General features: G+C 37.8%; 1 protein-coding gene across 4 annotated transcripts in view; it reads right to left on the bottom strand.

The window, feature by feature from the left end:
• The window catches only part of METTL25 (methyltransferase like 25), a 182,168-nt gene that overhangs the window by 35,945 nt on the left and 125,519 nt on the right, over positions 1–20,704 (bottom strand). For 2 of the 4 annotated variants that reach the window (XM_028105469.2, XM_028105470.2), the window contains one exon: positions 17,463–20,700. The gene's annotated coding sequence lies outside the window, so the exon portion shown is untranslated. Of the gene's footprint in view, positions 1–17,462; positions 20,701–20,704 lie in introns of those variants that run through there. The other 2 variants (XM_088025281.1, XM_028105468.2) reach the window with 2 other exon arrangements.

The raw sequence follows: 20,704 nt of genomic DNA, 5'->3' as shown, positions 1-20,704 counted from the left end.
ATTTTACTTACTAGATTACCAGTTTACTATAAAAGTATATAATTCAGGAACAGCCGGATGAAAGAGATGCAGAGGGCAAGGAATGGGCGATGGGCGTGGAGTTTCCATGCCCAATCCAGGTGTTACTCTTCCAAATCTCCACGTGTTCACCAACCTGGAAGCTCTCCAAACCTACTCCTGGGTTTTTATGGAGGCTTCTTTACATAGGCATAATTAATCTTAAGTCACTGGCTATTGATGACTGATTCAACCTCCAGCACCTTTCCCCTCCCCGGAGGTCAGGGGGTATGACTGAAAGTTCTAATTCTCTTGGTTTGTTACCCTGGCAAGTAGCCACCACAGCCCACTCCCCACCCTTAGATGCTTTCCAGAAATTACATCATTAACATAAACTCAGGTGAGGTTGAAAGGTGTTTGTTAGAAATATCGAGACACCATTATCACTCTTATCACTTAGGATAACTCCAAGGGTTTAGGAGCTCTGTGCCAGAAATAGGGATGAATACCAAATATATATTTAATCACGATGTCACACTCTCATTGGTTTCTAATAACTTATACCTGAAAAGACTGTATCTCATTAAGCTATCAAATAAAAAAGAAAAGTACCTCTGAGTAGAGCCCCTCGTCTCTGCAACCTGAAAAGGCTTCTGAGAAAAGTATGTAATCAGGATCTCTGAGGGTTAAGCCTCTGGCATCTGTAGTTTTTAATAAGCTCCTAAGTCCTTTCAAGTGCACAACCTCATTGAGCATTAGTGACCTAGCAGAAGGCTGGTAACATTGTAGTGGACTTACTCGTGTTTCCAGCCTGGGGTCCCTTCTCCCTTCTGGTGCAGCCATCTCGACTTTCTTCCCGGAAGACACCGCGCTCCACTCCCAGCCGATAGCTCAAAGGTGGCTGGCCCCAGGCTGTCTGCTCCAGGGAAAGAGAAGTAACCTGGGCCATAGTAACCAATCCATAGTGATTGGTTCAGGGACCTGATCCAAGCTAGTCCAGTAAGGCTCATTTATTCCCTTTTGTGGGGTAGAGAAGCCTTCTTCCCCCTGGGATTTTACTAGAATCATGCACTAGCCTTGACTAAGATTAGCTGGTGACTGAGAATCACTACGTCAGCCTGTGAGGGTGGGGGCACTTAAAGGATGCTGACCCAAGAATATGGTCAATTCAGAGGAAAACAAAAACAAGAATGGGTAAAAAAGAGAGCAGAAGAGGAAGGGAGGGATTGAGAGCCTAATATTATTTAAGTCCCAGAATCCATCTGTACCTAATTAGATTAACCCCGGGACTTTTCAGAGCCATAATGTATTTTAGTCTGCTCAGGCTGCCATAACAAATGCCATACACTGGGGAGCTTAAGCAACAGGAATTTATTTCTTAAGCTAATGGAGGCTGGAAGTCCAAGATCAAGGTTCCAGTGAGGCCAGTTTCATTCTGAGGCCTCTTCTCTTGACTTGCAGGCAGCTGTCACCCTGCTCACAGAGCCTCCCTTTTGCGGGTCCCCAGGAAGGGAGAGAAAGGTGGGGGTGGGGGGGGTCAGTCAGGTTGTTATTATAAGGCACTAATCCTATTGTGTCAGGGCCCCACCTTTATGAGCTTATTTAACCTTAATTATCTCATTGGCCCTTTCTCCACATATAGTCCCACTGGGGGTTAGGGTTTAACATATGAACAACACAGTCCATACCATGACTCAAGAAAGTCTCCTCCTTTTTCCCCCAAAGGCAATGGGCTGGGTTTTCAGTCACTTAATATGACAGAGTTCTATAGCCACTGCTGTTGACTTCAGCAGCCAGCCCACTCTATTTCTGTCCTGATCTGTTAGTCTGACTTCCAAAGCAGACCACTGCAGTGGGCAACAATGCCTTTGGGACAAAAAAGGCCATCTAGTGAGATGGTTCAAAAAAAAGTCTGGAGTCTGCCTGCATGGGTTTCAATTCCAGCTGTCATTTGTGTAACTTTCCTCTGTCTGAATGTACTCATCTGTAAATGGTATGGACAAAAGTCCCTACTCCTGGAGTTATGAAGATTCAATATATGAACATTCAGAGAATACTTAGAATAGTGACAGGCGCTGTGCTACAACGTTTGCTAAATACACAAAAAGACCTGCATTAGATCTCTGCTTGTGCATTTACCAGTGTGTGACTGCATGTTACCCAATTTCTTGGAGCTTCCTTTCTCTAAGGAGGAAAAAGGTGAACTGCCTTCTTTGGGTAACAGCATGTGTACACTTACTAGTGCAGGTCCTGACATAGTAAACAACAGATGTGTGAACAAATGGATAAACTGCAATTAGAGTAAGAAGTTTCCCTTTTAGTCTTGAAATTTTCACTTTCAACTTGAGCATATTTAATTTTGAACCACTTCATAGATCTATTAGATTCACCTATTTTTCTCTCTTTACTTAAGAAAGCATCAGTTATCTAACGCTCAGATGTAATTACACAGAAATGACAGTTGTATCCAAATGAAACAGAATAATTTAGATAAGCATTTGGTAATGGTACTCTCCACAATTCTTACAAAATCTGATGCTGAAAAAACTAGTGCAAAGTGGAAGTCTAAGGGAAGCTATGTAATTAGTAACTATTTAGATGGATTACTTTTCTAAGAAACTTTCGGTAATGAAGCAAACCATTAGGCTGCCTATTAAAATTATACTCTGTGTATTGAAAATAAAGACCAGAAAACCAGAATGGATTGCCTCTTTCTGACTTGTTTAGTATGGCTTATTCAACGTCAGAGTTCTACCTGACTTTAAATGAGATTTATATAATGGAATTCCATTGCAAAGATTCTCTTGAACCACTGACTTGAATTGAGGAAAAAAGATGATAACTGTGTGATTTTGCAGGCAGATTCACATTATAAATTACATTTTCTCCACTTTGCCAGAGTTGGTGAGTCTCAGAAGCAGACCGCTTTTTCTTATCAGGGAAATTCGGATTCTTGTCCCAAATAGACTATGAAGGTTATTAGAAACTTTGTTTCCAATTTACACCTTAAAATTTTTCTATTTTAAAATTATTCCTATAAAAAGTCAAACAATAAAGATATGTTTCAAGAAGAAGTTAGTCTTTCATCCTCCACTTCCCCCTCCAGTCTTATCTGCCTGAGGTAACCAATGTCATCAGTGTATTTCCTTTTTTAATGAAAATTGAATCATATTGGTAATGTGATGAACCTCTCTCCTCCAGGGCAGTACAGGTATAATATTTCAAGTAAGTGTGCACCGGAACTTATTCACCAGGCCATTTGTTTTCAGATTTTATTTTTTTTGTCACCACAAATAATGTGTCAGAAAATATGTACATGTTCTTATGTTGACAAAACACGAAATGAGATTTCTCTAATTTGCAGTTATTCCAGGGTAATTTCAAGGTGCTACCACATCCTTACAAATAGTAAAAGAAAATGATGACCTTTGTTGACAGAAGACATTGATAATAAAGATAAAAGAATATAAAGAATAAATTTAAGTAATTTATGGCACAAGTGATCCCATTCACTTTTGCAATGTGGTACTTGTAATACTCAACCTTTATAAATTATTTCTAGAACTCCGAAGAAGGGCATTAAGTCTCCATACCCATATGAAGGCCTTCGGTAGTTTGTCAAAGTGTGGTTCCTCAAGCATGTTCACAGCAAAGATTTCATTGCCCATCACCCAGAGATTTTTACTTAGTGGGTTTGGAGTCTGGCTCAGGTAGCTTTACTTTTCAATGAAAAATCCCCAGGTGGAATTCCCAGGTGAAATCACTGGGGTTTGCAAGCTTTGGACTAGACCAGGGGTCAGCCAAGTTCAGTCACCCACCTGTTTTTTATGGCCTGTGAGCTAAGAAAGTTTTTTACATTTTTAAAAAATGGTTAAAAAAAAATCAAAAGAAGTATATTTCATATGTAAAAATTATACACAATTCAAATTTCAGTGTCTATGAAAATAGTGTTATTGGAATATAGCCACACCCATTCATTCCATATCATCTATGGCTGCTTTGGTGCTGCAACAGTGGGGTCGCATAAGTTGCCATGGAAACCATATGGCAATAGCCAAAATATTTACAATCTGTTCCCTGAGAGAAAAAGTTGTGCCAGCTCCTGGACTAGATGATCTCTAAGGTCCCTGCCATTTCTGAATGTATTCTATTCACTGTAGTTATCTACCTCCTTTAATATGCAAATACCCTGGAGCTGGTGCAAACCCATGGAGGCACAAAGCGTGTGTGAAGGCCAGACACCATGATGAGTTTCTTTTTCTCAATCACTTAGAAATTAGGAGACTATGTGACCAACATAAAGTAAATTATACATTAGCACAATCAGAAAATGAGAAACAACTACAATAGCTAACATTCCTGTGGTGCATTGTATGTATCAGGCCCTGTTTTCAGTGTTTCCCATACATCGACTCATGGAGTTGTCACAACTCTATGGGCAGGACCTAACTTTATCTACCTTTTACAGTTGAGGAAACTGAGGCATAGAGGAGTTAAGTAACTTGACTGAGAACACATAATTATAAGTAACAGAGTGGGGATTTGAACCGATGCAGTCTAGCTGTGGAATCTGGGCTTAAAAATCACTAAGCTATTATGGCAAAAGATAAGGTAAAAGAAATTTAAAGGGGAGGAGGAGCAAGATGGCAGGGGAGTAGGAGACCTAAATTTCATCTGGTCCTGGGAATTCAGCTGGATAGGGATCAAACCATTCTGAACACCTACGAACTCAACAGGAGATAGAAGAAAAGAATAGCAGCAACTCTCTAAACAAAAAAGCAACCACTTTCTGGAAGGTAGGACGTGCGAAGAAGTGAATCCGAGGAGATATTCGGCAGGGGAGGGGGCCTCCATCGGCCGCTTCTGGCGAGTGACAGAGCCGCAGAGCACAAAATCGGAACTTTTAGAAGTCGGCTCCACTGAGGGACGTCACTCTAGTGGCTAAGCAGGGGTGGAACCCTCGTGGGACAGTGTGGTCTCAGGACCCTCGGGGTCACAGGAAGATCAGGGGTGCCTGAGTGCAGCAGAGCTCCCAGGTATCGGAGCAGGGAAGCTGGCTGCAGAGACGGAGGCGAGGCGCGGGCTCTCAGCTCGGGGTTGCCATAAACCATGATCCGCGGCACAGTCGGGCCACTGCTCCTCCAGCAGGGCCCAACAAGCGGCAGATTCGGGGACACTCCCCTTCCTCCCCTAGGAGGAGTGGCGCAGGAGCACACTGCAGGAATCGGCTGGGTTTGGAGACTCCAAGTGTGCCAGAGATAGAAACGCTCGGTTCACAGGCCGGGTGAGCATGGAGTGCGGCCGGAAACCGGGGAGCCAGGAGTGATTGACTGCTTTTCTCTGGGGCTGCACTGAGGAGTGGGGCCCCGAGTTCTCAGCTCCTCCAGGACGGAGATTGGAGGCCACCATTTTCACTCTTGTCCTCCAAAATGTATGGAGAGCTTTCAGGGAACAAAAGCTCCCAAGCAAACCCGAGCAGATTACTTAGCCCAGACAAGACAGGGCAATTCCGCCTCTGGCAAAGACATTTGGGAACCACGGCAACAGGCCCCTCCCCCAGAAGATCAGCACAAACAGCCAGCCAAGACCAAGTTTACTGATCAATGAGAACCGCAGAACTCCAGCGCTAGGGGAATACTGCACATAGAATTCATGGCTTTTTTCCCATAATTCTTTAGTCTTTCAAAGTTTCAAATTTTTTAATTTTCTTTTTTTCTTTTTCTATTTTTTTTAATTTTTCTTTTTCCCTTTTTCAACCAACACCATATCAATCCCTTTTTTTAAAATCTTTTTTTTTTCATTTTTAGAGTCATATTCTATTCCTTCATTGTAGTTAACCTTATTTTTGGTATATATATAGTTTGTTCTCTCTTTAAAATTTTGGGATACAGTTTCTTCTATTAGACCAAAATATACGCTAAATCTCTAGTGTATGGCTTTGTTCTAGTCTCCTGCCTGATCACATTCTCTCCCTCCTTTTTTTAAAATTCCTCTTCTTTTTTCAACCAACTTATCAATTCCTTTTATAAAATCTTTTATAATTTTCATCTTTACAGTCATATTCAATCCCTTCATCATATTTACCCTTATTTTTGTACATACATAAGTTTTTCTTTCTTTAAAATTTTGGGAGGCACTTTCTTCTAACAGACCAAAATATGCCCAAAATCTAGTGTGTGGCACTGATCTATGCACCAGCCTGATCATAACTGATCATATTCTTTTTTTTTATCTTTTTCTTTTTTTCTTTTTTCTTTCTTTCCCTTTCTTTTCCCCTGGTTTCAGGTCTCTTCTGAGTTCTTTAGTGCATATTTTTCTGGGGTTGTTGTTACCCTGTTAGCATTTTGTTCTCTCATTCATCTATTATCCTCTGGACAAAATGACAAGATGGAAAAAAATCACCTCAAAAAAAAAGAACAAGAGGCAGTACTGACTGCCAGGGACCTAATCAATATGGACGTTAGTAAGATGTCGGAACTAGAGTTCAGAATGACGATTTTAAAGATACTAGATGGGCTTGAAAAAAGCATGGAAGATATTAGAGAAACCCTCTCTGGAGAAATAAAAGAACTAAAATCTAACCAAGTAGAAATCAAAAAGGCTATTAATGAGGTGCAATCAAAAATGGAAGCTCTAACTGCTAGGATAAATAAGGCAGAAGAGAGAATTAGTCATATAGAAGACCAAATGATGGAAAATAAAGAAGCTGAGAAAAAGAGAGATAAAAAACTACTGGATCATGAGGGCAGAATTCGAGAGTTAAGTGATACCATAAGACAAAACAATATTAGAATAATTAGGATCCCAGAAGAAGAAGATAGAGAGAGGTGGCAGAAGGTATACTGGAGCAAATTATAGCAGAGAACTTCCCTAATTTGGGGAAGGAAATAGGCATCAAAATCCAGGAGGCACAGAGAACCCTCCTCAAAATCAATAAAAATAGGTCAACACCCTGACATCTAATAGTAAAACTTACAAGTCTCAGAGACAAAGAGAAAATCCTGAAAGCAGCTTGGGACAAGAGGTCTGTAACCTACAATGGTAGAAACATTAGATTGGCAACAGACCTATCCACAGAGACCTGGCAGGCCAGAAAGGACTGGCATGATATATTTAGAGCACTGAATGAGAAAAATATGCAGCCAAGAATACTATACCCAGCTAGGCTGTCATTGAAAAAAGAAGGAGAGATAAAAAGCTTTCAGGACAAACAAAAACTAAAGAAATTTGCAAACACGAAACCAGCCCTACCAGAAATATTGAAAGGGGTCCTCTAAGCAAAGAAAGAGCCTAAAAGTAACATAGACCAGGAAGGAACACAGACAATATACAGTAACAGTCACCTTACAGGCAATACAGTGGCACTAAGTTCATATCTTTCAATAGTTACCCTGAATGTAAATGGGATAAATGCCCCAATCAAAAGACACAGGCTATCAGATTGGATAAAAAAACAAGACCCATTGATATGCTGTCTGTAAGAGACTCACTTTAGACCCAAAGACAACTCCAGATTGAAAGTGAGGGGGTGGAAAACCATTTACCATGTTAATGGACATCAAAAGAAAGCTGGGGTGGCAATCCTTATATCAGACAAATTCGATTTTAAACCAAAGACTATAATAAGAGATGAAGAAGAGCACTATATCATACTTAAAGGGTCCTATCCAACAAGAAGATCTAACAGTTGTAAATATCTATGCCCCTAACATGGGAGCAGTCAATAATATAAACCAATTAATAACAAAAGCAAAAAAACACATCAACAACAATACAATAATAGTGGGGGACTTTAACACCCCCCCTCACTGAAATGGACAGATCATCTAAGCAAAAGACCAACAAGGAAATACAGACTTTAAATGACACACTGGAACAAATGGACTTCACACATATATTCAGAACATTCCATCCCAAAGTAACAGAACACACATTCTTCTCTAGTGCCCATGGAACATTCTCCAGAATAGATCGCATCTTAGGTCACAAATCAGGTCTCAACTGGTATCAAAAGATTGGGATAATTCCCTGCATATTTTCAGACCACAATGCTTTGAAATTAGAAGTCAATCACAAGAGGAAAGTCAGAAAGAACTCAAATACATGGAAGCTAAAGAGCATCCTACTAAAGAGTAAATGGGTCAACCAGGAAATTAAAGAAGAATTAAAAAAATTCATGGAAACTAATGAAAATGAAAACACAGCTGTTCAATATCTTGGGATGCAGCAAAGGCAGTACTAAGAGGAAAGTATATAGCAATACGAGCCTTCCTCAAGAAACAAGAAAGGTCTCAAATACATAACCTAACCCTACACCTAAAGGAGCTGGAGAAAGAACAGCAAATAAAGCCTAAACCCAGCAGGAGAAGAGAAAAAATAAAGATCAGAGCAGAAATCAATGAAATAGAAACCAAAAGAACAGGAGAACGGATCAACGAAACTAGGAGCTGGTTCTTTGAAAGAATTAACAATATTGATAAACCACTGACCAGACTTATAAAAAGAAAAGAAAATGACCCAAATAAATAAAATCATGAATGAAAGAGGAGAGATCACAACCAAAACCAAAGAAGACAAAAAAATTATAAGAACATATTATGAGCAACTATATGCCAGCAAATTAGATACTCTGGAAGAAATGGATGCATTCCTAGAGATATATAAACTACCAAAACTGAACCAGGAAGAAATAGAAAACCTGAACAGACCTATAACCACTAAAGAAATTGAAGCAGTCATCAAAAATCTCCCAACAAATAAGAGCCCAGGACCAGATGGCTTCCTAAGGGAAGTCTGCCAAACATTTAAAGAAGAATTAATACCTATTCTTCTGAAACTGATCCAAAAAATAGAAATGGAAGGAAAACTTCCAAACTCGTTTTATGAGACCACCATTACCTTGATGCCCAAACAAGACAAAGACCCCATCAAAAAGGAGAATTACAGACCAATATCCTTGATGAACATGGATGCAAAAATTCTCACCAAAATACTAGCCAATAGGTTCCAACAGTACATTAAAAGGATTATTCACCACGACCAAGTGGGATTTATCCCTGGGCTGCAAGGCTGGTTCAACACCTGCAAATCAATGTGATACAATACATTAATAAAAGAAAGAACAAGAACCATATGATCCTCTCAATAAATGCAGAAAAAGCATTTGACAAAGTACAGCATCCTTTCTTGATCAAAACTCTTCAGAGTATAGGGATAGAGGGTACATACCTCAATATCCTAAAAGCCATCTATGAAAAACCCACAGGGAATATCATTCTCAATGGGGAAAAACTGAAGGCTTACCCCCTAAGGTCAGGGACATGGCAGGGATGTCCACTATCACCACTGCTATTCAACATAGTATTAGAAGTCCTAGCCACAGCAATCAGACAACAAAAAGAAATCAAAGGCATCCAAATCGGCAAAGAAGTCAAACTCTCACTCTTTGCAGATGATATGATACTTTATGTGGAAAACCCAAAGACTCTACCCCAAAACTGCTAGAACTCATACAGGAATTCAGTGAAGTGGCAGGATATAAAATCAATGCACAGAAATCAGTGGCATTCCTATACACCAACAACAAGACAGAAGAAAGAGAAATTAAGGAGTTGATCCCATTTACAATTGCATCCAAAACCATAAGATACCTAGGAATAAATCTAACCAAAGAGGCTAAGAATCTGTACTCAGAAAACTGTAAAACACTCATGAAAGAAATTGAGGAAGACACAAAGAAATGGAAAAACGTTCCATGCTCATGGATTGGAAGAACAAATATTGTGAAGATGTCAATACTACCTAGAGCAATCGATACATTTAATGCAATCCCTATCAAAATACCATCCATTTTTTTCAAAGAAATGGAACAAATAATCTTAAAATTTGTATGGAACTAGAAAAGACCCCAAATAGCCAGAGGAATGTTGAAAAAGAAGAGCAAAGCTGGCGGCATCACAATTCCGGACTTCCAGCTCTATTACAAAGCTGTCATCATCAAGACAGTATGGTACTGGCACAGAAACAGAGACATAGATCAATGGAACAGAAGAGAGAGCCCAGAAATGGACCCTCAATTCTATGGTCAACTAATCCTCGACAAAGCAGGGAATGGAAAAAAATCAGTCTCTTCAACAAATGGTGTTGGGAAAATTGGACAGCCACATGCAGAAGAATGAAACTGGACCATCTTACACCACACACAAAAATAGACTCAAAATGGTTGAAAGACCTAAATGTGAGATAGGAGTCCATCAAAATCCTAAAGGAGAACACAGGCAACAACCTCTTCCACCTCAGCCACAGCAACTTCTTCCTAAAAACATCGCCAAAGGCAAGGGAAGCAAGGGCAAAAATGAACTATTGGGACTTCATCAAGATAAAAAGCTTTTGCACAGCAAAAGAAACAGTCAACAAAACCAAAAGACAACTGACAGAATGGGAGAAGATATTTGCAAATGACATATCAGATAAAGGACTAGTATCCAAAATCTATAAAGAACTTATCAAACTCAATACCCAAAGAACAAATAATCCAATCAAGAATTGAGCAGAAGACATGAACGGACATTTTTCCAAAGAAGACATCCAAAAGGCCAACAGACACATGAAAAAGTGCTCAACATCGCTTGGCATCAGGGAAATCCAAATCAAAACCTCAACGAGATACCACCTCACACCAGTCAAAATTGGTAAAATTAACAAGTCAGGAAATGACAGATGTTGACGGGGATGCAGAGAGAGGCGAACCCTCGTAGACTGTTGGTGGGAATGAAAGCTGGTGCAGCCACTCTGGAAAACAGTATGGAGGTTCCTCAAAAAGTTGAAATAGAGCTACCCTATGACCCAGCAATCGCACTACTGGGTATTTACCCCAAAGATACAAATGTAGGGATCTGAAGGGGTACATGCACCCTGATGTTTATAGCAGCAATGTCCACAATATCCAAACTATGGAAGGAACCAAGATGTCCATCGACAGATGAATGGATAAAGAAGATGTGGTATATATATATATATAGGAATATTATGCATTATAATATTATTATTGCCATTTGCAATGACGTGGATGGAACTAGAAGGTATTATGCTGAGCGAAATAAGTCAGTCAGAGAAAGACATGTATCGTATGACCTCACTGATACGAGGAATTCTTAATCTCAGGAAACAAACTGAGGGTTGCTGGAGTGGTGGGGGGTGGGAGGGCTGGGGTGGCTGGGTGATAGACGCTGGGGAGGGTATGTGCTATGGTGAGCATTGTGAATTGTATAAGACTGTTGAATCACAGACCTGTACCTCTGAAACAAATAATACATTATATGTTAAGGAAAAAAAAAGAAGATAGTAGGAAGGGAGAAATGAAGGGGGGGAAACCGGTGGGGAAGACGAACCATGAGACTACGGACTCTGAGAAACAAACTGAGGGTTCTAGAGGGGAGGAGGGTGGGGGGATGGGTTAGCCTGGTGATGGGTATTAAAGAGGGCACATACTGCATGGAGCACTGGGTGTTATATGCAAACAATGAATCATGGAACACTACATCAAAAACTAATGATGTAATGTATGGTGACTAACATAACACAATAAAATAAAATAAAATAAAATAAATAAAAAAGAAATTTAAAGGTAAAAATCACTATGTTTGGACTCTGATCTTAACTCCAATTTGAAAGTCAGTGGAGTGGATACTATCCTCAGATGAATATTCTGCCACCTCAGGGTCATGGGGTCTAATATCCTCGGGGCCAATTAGAAACCTCACTGAAAGAGGAACACTGCCTTCTCAAACTCAGTTCCTTTTTCTACTTTGAATAACACCGTGGAAACAGATCCTTTTTATCATAGGAAAACTTCATCATAAGCTGTGATGGTAACTGGTAGTTGCAGGGCAAGGAAACCATCTTGTGTGGTGGGGATTGCATTCAGCCAGAGAGGGCATGCCCCATTGAAAAAGGGCCCGCTTTTCATCTCTAGCTTATTATTATTTTTTAAAGATTTTATTTATTTATTTATTTGACAGAGAGAGACATAGTGAGAGCAGGAACACAAGCGGGGGGGTGGGAGAGGAAGAAGCAGGCTTCCTGCAGAGCAGGGAGCCTGATGTGGGACTCGATCGCAGGACCCTGGAATCAAGACCTGAGCTGAAGGCAGACGCTCAACGACTGAGCCACCCAATCTCTAGCTTATTATTGACATGTAGACATGAGGGCAATTCAAATTTTTATAGTGTAATTTCCCACTATTTGAAAGTTCAACAATTAACCCAAATATTAAAAACAAATAAAACCCACTGTCCGGGCCAAACAAAATAAGACTTCAAACCACAAGTGTGTGACCCATACTTAAGCAATTTTCCCTTTAGGCTAAATCATCTTAATTCCAAACTTTTCCAAATGGATCTCTAGATCCAGACCTTTAATGAGAATCATGGCTGTACCCTTGAACTGTGTCAAGCTTTGCAGTCATCTGTAGTTGATAGGAGTTACAAATTTAACTTTTAGAAGTTGGAAGTCCTACCTGGCAGATAGTTATGCTATGTGCAAGCCGAATGCCCTCCTCATGCACGTCCTGAGAAATGTCTGCTTTATATTATAGTAGGCAATCTCTACCCAGACCGGCACCATTGATAAGTGTTTTTCCTTAATGGAAAAGTGTATTTTCATAGCTTTTCTAGGAATATCTTGATGTCTTTTAATGGAACCATAATCCATTCCCTTATTTAATCTTCAATCACACAATACTTATTTCACTGAATATAATGGCTTATGCACATTCTCTAATGGCCCCTAAATAAAAGACTTTTTTTTAAATTTGAAAGTGCTTCAGAGTATATATACAATGAGGAAAAGAACAGAACAGAAAAATTCCAGTTATTTAGTTGAAGTGAAAAAAAATAATGTTCAGAGTACTGAAACTTGAGTGATAAATCACTGTAATAAAATAATTAAAAAAGATTTGTCATTCTGACAATCTGAAATAGTATTTAAATTGTTCAGACATTTTACTAAAAATCTACTTAAAGAACTTTCAGATCCTATAGGAAACAGTTTTTTATAAAACAATATTTTAAAATATTTTACATGAGAATCTATTCAGAAAATGTCTTAAATGGAATTTGAAAAATCAATCAAAATTTATTGCTCAAATTTGACTTTTATGTGTTCTGGTTGGAGTTCATGGACTCTGCACAAAGTAAGCATTATTTTGAATATTTCAAATATTTTCAGTTAGTTTAATATATAGTGTCAAAAATAAAGGACAAGTTGTTTTCAGAGGCCTGCCTAGGAGTTTGGAGTGTGAAAAACATGGCACTTTGGCACTCAAAAAAATTCTCAAATGAAAATTAAATAATTATATAGAAGGACAAATGGGACGCTGAATTCTTAAATGTGGAACTTTATGAAACATCAATTAAAACAAAATCACAAAACCCTAAAAACAATGTGGTATCCTGGATTTGCTCATACAACAGAAAAAAGACATTTGTGGAAAACTGTTAAAATATGAATAAAGCCTGGAGTTAATAGTAATGTACCAATTCTTGGTTTTGACAAATGCACCATAGGACTGTAAGATGTTAACACTAGAGGAAACTGGGTGATAGGTATATGGGAATTCTATTTTTGGAACTTTTTTGTAAATCTAAAATTATTCCAAAATAAAGAATGTCATTTAAAAAATCAAAGGACAATCGATGTATTGACCTGTGCCCTTAAAGCGTCCAACAGAATAGAGTAGGCTGACAAAATTCACATGCAGCTAAGTGCCATTTGTGTATGTATGTGTGGGTGGTGTGTATATATGAAGTGGTTAGGTGGGAGATGTGTGAAAACAGTTAACACACGTCAATCTTTTCCTTTGAGCCCTGCTGCTCAAAGTTTAAAAGGACATAAATGAGGGTGGAAAGTGAGTTCCTAAACATTTTATTCATAAAAGAAATATTAATAAAATATATTAGTAAATAAAAAATATATTTAAACTTTAGAAATTTGTCACCGTGTCACAAAAGATAGGTCATCATAACTGGACAACTTTCAAATTTGGTTTTTTCTGTGCGCTTTTGATTTTTTAAAACAGTTTTGTGTCTTTTTGTGGTATCTTCAAATATATACTCATGGAAATGATTATGCTCTGTTTTCAAATTCTATAAAGCACAACTTTATACTCACTTCTGTCCCCTCACCAGAAAGACTACATTGTGATAGGTTTCTCTTTTGCTGTATGGAACAGAGACATTAATGAGGTTGATGAAACACGTCAGCATGCTGAATTTAATAGGTCTGCTTTCAGGCAGGATATAGTAGGTCATGGCAAGCCAACACATTCACAGCAAAACCAAAAAAGGTAAGAACTACAAAACACATATTTTTAATGATATCAGAGAGTAAGGAAATAGCATAAACAAAAATTCCAGAGAAAGGAGAACCACGTTCTGAAATAGGCGGGCAATTGTTGGCCATCATTTTGCTTAGGGTTTAAGAATTAATCTTGACTGAGGCAGAGAGCTTCCACTGGGGAAAAAGAGATCCCAGCAGATCTTTTAGCCTTCTTCTGGGCTACAGGAATCAAAAGGAAACGTGAAGGGTCTCAGTGATAGATGATAATGGCGGGACATCTGAAACGCAAGTAGAGTCTGAACTTGTGCCAGATGACATTTTGACATGGTTGAGATCTCAAGAATCAGGATTAGGACACACGGATCCAACTGACACAGGTTCTGTACAGAAACAAAGGGTGGAGTAGATTCAAGGCACCAATTACTCCTACCTCCCCACCTGCTGTGATCGCGGCAGCCAACTGTATCCCCTTTCCACCTCAGTACAAGCACCAATTCCTGCGTCAAAGGTTCCAGCGAATGGAAACCGCCAAAGGAGCAACCTCAGGTTCAGCAGTGATGGTACTGTGTGAGTGAAGAGGGCGAGGCTCCTTCCTGGAGACCAAAGGAATCTCAGACGGAAGCAGCCCAGGGTGAGCTCATCCATAGATCGACCACTGGATGCTCTGAAGTCGTCCCATGCTCCATGAGGAAAATGTATGCCGGCTGTCAGGATGACTCCACCTCAGATGACACTAAGACCTGATTCCTGTGTGGGGCCTTCAAACTTCTGGATTAAGTAGGTGTAACATTTTTTCTCTCTCTCAGTAAAGATGAATTCAGGATCTGCCTCGAGGGAGCCAGCATCTTTAATTTATACCCAGAGTTGCATTAAAGAGTAACAGCAGCAGCTCGGTGCTGAAAACTGTGCAAAGGTAATAGAAGACCCGAGCTCAGCTAGTGATTCAAAAGTGGAATCATTTCTTGATGGGTTCAGTCACTGTTTTTTGTTTTTTAATTGGTTTTTAAACTCCACTATTCTTGGCTTTATTCCAACATGCATTGTTCTAAGAAGCCATGGAGGGAATGTCAAATTCTAGCTTCTTGGTGCACTTCACTTGCCACCAGAAAAGAACTTAAACCTGAATCAGCAGAAAGATTTGTTCCTGGGCTTGTTAATTATAGCGAAATTGAAGAATTAAAATGCAATGTCATGACCTCAGAAAGTATTTCATTCCCTTTATTTCATCCTCATCTCAATGTATAACCAGCCATATTTCAGTCTGGGGTTTATTTATTGCAACAAAGCAGGTATGTGGCACATGATGTAATCTCTAAACCACTTCAGCTTGGCCTATTTGTCAGTCGAGGCGTGTGCTCAATTTAGAATGGCTTCTGCTCATTCAGATCTCTCTCACATGCTCGGTGGTTAAAGAGTTAGATTTATATAAAGTTCTTGACACCGCAATAAAAAAGGCCACATTTATATGAACTGCAAAGTGCAATAAAAGCTCAGAAAACCAAATAAAATCTTGAGGAACACTGCCAATATATGGGAAGACAGTATAGCATCTATTTTTATTTTAATTTGCTTTGCTGATTTGTATACTGAGTTCTCATAAATGGAAAAATTGGTATGTTAAAAAAAACTGTTAAAGTAACATCGCATTGTTTTGTTTAATGAAGGGCTCAATTTGAATTTTGATTACAAACAATAGGAAATTGGGGCCACTTTAGGAGTTCATTAGTCACAAGTTTTTCTGGTCACAAGGAAGCATTTAATTTATACACTTTTATTCTTATAAAAGGCTCTAATAGAGGAAAATAAAACACCAAACATCAATAAACATTATTTTAGCAAATATAATTTTTAGACGTACTATTAATTCCCATATATAAAACAGATGGCATATAGGAATATCATATATTTAAACATAAATCCATTTAGAAATACTAGCTAGATCTTTTATAGCATCTTTCTCACATGGGTCAACTACAAAGACTGTAAGAAACAGTACTTGCCATATATTACAGATTAATATTAGTTGCAGATAATTTATAATTTTTAGAATCAAGTCAATCTTTCACACAAGTTTAGGTTCCTCTGTTACTTCCTTTCATAACATCCTGTTCATCCTTTCATTTTATTTGTTAAATTATAATAATTGATGAATCGTGCAATTTTTGTTAAAGTGCTTTTCCTGTTATGTTCTGAACTCCATAAGGTCTGGGACTATGTTTTCTTGTTCACTACACTTTGCTTAATATGTTGCCCAGTGCTTAAAACATAGATGTACTCAATAAAGGTGTGCTTAATGAATCAAGGACTGAAAGATCTGCACCACGGGTGGGCAAACTATGGCTCAAATCCAGCCTGTTGCCTGCTTTCTACAGCCATCAAGTTAAGAATGCTTACTTTTTTCTTCTGTCTTTAAGTGGATCTATTTTTCAAATGGTTACTTAAGTACCTAAATAGCAGCCTCAGTTTTGCTCATTGGCCCATAAATTCTAAAATATTTACTATTTGGCCCTTCAAGAAAAATGTTTCCTGACCCTGATTTAGACCACCCCTGTCCAAAAGAACTAAGACAATGATGGAAATATTACATATCTGTGCTCTCCAACAGGATAGCCACAAACCACATATGGCTATTGACCACATGAAATTTGTCCAGTGTGACCGAGAAACACAACTTTTCATTTTAAATAATTTAAATAAGCCCATGTGGCTAGAAGCTAGTGTATTAGCAGCAGATCTAGATATACAAAAGAAGAGATATCATGTAAACACAGTAAACACTTACTGGGAGATCAAACATATCTTTGGAAAAAATGAAAAATATTTGAAGTTAGTTTGGCCTTTCTGGCAAAAAATTGAATAAAAAAATAAAATAAATTATCATCAGTTCATTAAAACAACTAACATTATGACAGTACAAGACCCAAAGGTAAAGATTAATTCATTTAATTTGGCAGTTACACAGAAACTCATTTAAAATAAGTGCTGGTTGGTTCTTCACTTACTATGAATGAAAAAAAATTATTTTGGATAAGGCAGATAATGTTACTGTTCTATTAACAAGTAAATGAAGGACATTGCTTTTATGAAGATTTTGAAGTTTCTCTTTGCTTTATTGAAAGACACATCACTCACAAAGAAATTCTTGAAATACATAGAATGCTATTAAAGCAAAATGTTCTCTAGCACAGTAGGAAAACATTAGAGCACATAAACAAGTAAAAACAGTAATATAATCCAACAGTATCCTCAAACAGCATTGAAATAGGTATTAAAGTGGCCTGAGAAGTAAAGATTCAAATTGCAAAAAGTGAAGTTTAAACACCCACATTCATATGTGATTTCAAGTCTTTAAGTTGAGAAGCGATTATAAGGAAATCTGAAATATGTGCTATTTAGGATTGAAATTGTTTGCTGTTATTTATAACACTTAAAGTAAGTTTAAAAATTTAAAAATTGGAGTATATTTCCTTTTCTTGCTTATACCATTTCTTACATGTCTATGTATGAAATAATATCTCCCTGAGTAAAACTACTTTGGCTGCTGCCTTTTATTTCAAATGATTTTATCATTAGGGAAAAATTTGAAATCATGGTGGACAAATAATCCCTTAATGCTTTTCCTGGCTAGCAAGTAATTTGTTAAAGCAATCCAATTTCCAAATAGCATATAAACTCAATAAGACACTGAGCCAATGCATCTGTTCCTCTCTGTAGAGTATGCACAAATGCCTTTCATTTTGGGGGAAAATCCTAAGACTGAATTCTCTGAAAGGACAATTTAGCTCTAGTAACAAAATATCATTTATAATGTCTCTCTGATAAAACTAGAATTTTTTAAAAAGTCAAGTTTTATTCAGATACAATTATTTATATGCAGCAATATTCACCCTTTTTAAGTGTACTGTTTAATGAATTTGACAAACATACAAATCGTGCATTCACCACCCAAATTAACATATGGGACATTTTCATCACCCCAGAAAGTTCCCGTATGCCCCTTTGTAGATGATCCCTTTCTTTACACACAGCCCACTGGCAACCAGTGACCGATCTGTTTTCTGTTTCTACGGTTTTGACTTTTCTAGAATGTCATACAAATGGAATCATAGAGAATGTAATCTGTTGTGTCTGTCTTATTTCACTTAGCCACTTAGCATAATGCTTTTGAAATTCATCCATGTTGTTACATGTACATGTAGTCCATTGCTTGTTGTTGAGAAGTATTCCATCATATGAATATATCATAATAATTTTATCCATTTCGCTTGTGATAGACTTTCAGCTACAGGAATAAAGCAACTATTAACATTTGCTGTGTGGACATATGTTTTCATTTCTCTTGGGTAAATATCTATGAGTGGAATTGTTGGGTCATATGGTAAGTATATGTTTAACTTTATAAAAAATCTGCCAAACTGTTCTCCAAAATAACTGTACTATTTGCATTTGCCTGAGCAATCTTCAGAGCTCTCTTTGTTTTATGTGGGCTCTAGCAATATTATCAATCCTTCTAATTTTAGTCATTTGAAAGGTTGTGTAGTGGTATCTCCCTGCCTCCTTGTGCTTTTAATTCATATTTTCTTGATGATTAATGATGAATATTTTTACACATGTTCATTGCCATTTGTATATCTTCCTTGGCGAAATATTTGTTCAAATCTTTTGCTTTTCTTTTTACTGAGGTTTTTTTTTTTTTTTTGTCTATTTTTGTATTCTACATACAAGCTCTTTATCAGGTAGGAGCTTTGCTAATTTTTTTTTCTTTTACCAATCTGCGGACTGTCTTTTCATTTTCTTAACAGGGCATTTCATTTTCTTTTGAAGGGCAGTCATTTTAAATTTGATGAAGTCCAATCTGTGAAATCTTCACTTATGGTTCATGTTTTTGGTGCCTAAGAAATCTTTCCTTAACCAAAGGTCACAAATATTTTTTCCTATGTTGTCTTCTAGCAGTTTTTTACATTCAGGTCAAAGATCCATTTCAAGTACCCTGTATGTGATATGTGGTAAAAGTTAAGCTTTTTTGGTTTTTCATTTTGATATGCAGTTGTTTGCAAAACTTGTTGAAAAAAGTATTTAAACCCACTGAATTGCTTTGGCAGCTTTGTCAAAAGCCAACTGAATGAACAGGTGTGGGCTGATTTCTGAGCTCACTAGTCTGTGCCATTCATCTATATAATTATCTTTAAACAAATACCACCCTGCTGTTATTACTGAAGTTTTCTAGTAAGTATTGTAGACTGTTATATTTTATATATATAAAGTGGATATTGTTATCCTTCAGAAACCTAAGTACCTCTGAAACAGTTGTTCACTATAGAGTGTAAGTGGAGACCTCATTGATTTAAGAAGATACCATTCCTCCAAAGATGAAAGAATTGCTATTCTTGGTAGTTACTTTAGGTGTTCTGTTTCCCTGTGTTTCACAGACAGGGGGTTGACTGAGCCCAGAGGATCCACAGATAGAATTCAGGGCATCCGTGATCTTGGAGCTTGGAGAAAATGTTCTTCTTTATTCTCACTAATTGCTAATAGTAATTTAGGGTTTCCTTCAGTTCTAAAGGTGGACAACAAACCTCAGCAGTACTGGCAGTACTTGCAACTTTTGCCAATAGAAGGTACAGATATTTCTGTGTCACATTACAGTTATGGCCGGAATCTTCAAATATTGTTGACATTTATTGTTACTTAAAAATTAGAGTTTTAGAACTGCTACATGATCTTTTTATTCAATGAGTTAATAAACACACACATACTACTAAATTATAACTTTAAAAAAATTTTTTAGTAACGATCTCAATATGATTGGTTTCCTTTGTCATATTATGTATTTCACTTTGTATTTAAAAGAAAATGTTTGAGAAGAGGCCCATAGACATTTCCAGATGGCCAAAGGGGTCCATGGCACAGAAATGGTTTAGATTTGCCCTCTGTATTCCCATTTCACAGACCTACTACTTAGGTTGTCTTGCAATAAAAGCGTCTTTACTACTTCAGTTTAGAATATTGCACTATTACCAGCTCTGCATTATTTCATCTTATACTATACATAATCATAATATATTGTATATTATTTCATCTTATTAAGAAAGTTTCAATAAACCTTCATTAAACATGTGAGATTAGACAATGCTACAGGTCAGAATCTGGAGATTCAAAGGTGTATCACATGGTTCTTGCCTTTGAGGAACTTAGGTTCCACTAGGCAGATAAGGAAGTAGGCATGCAATTTACAGTCTATGTGCCCTAATAAGCATACATGGGAGTGACCAAGATGATGTTCTTACCCTTCACTTGGGTGGTGGTGGAGGTATGGGCAGAATATCAGCAAATGCTTCCCACAGGAATTGACACATATGAGGACACCTGG

This window comes from Eumetopias jubatus, unplaced genomic scaffold (genome assembly GCF_037043125.1).
Source record: "Eumetopias jubatus isolate StellerSeaLion01/CBP00866 unplaced genomic scaffold, mEumJub1_p1.0 scaffold_8, whole genome shotgun sequence".
In the NCBI taxonomy this organism is placed as follows: Eukaryota; Metazoa; Chordata; class Mammalia; order Carnivora; family Otariidae; genus Eumetopias; species Eumetopias jubatus.
The sequence above is the reverse complement of the archived record's forward strand: the minus strand, read 5'-3'. Positions and strand labels throughout refer to the sequence as shown.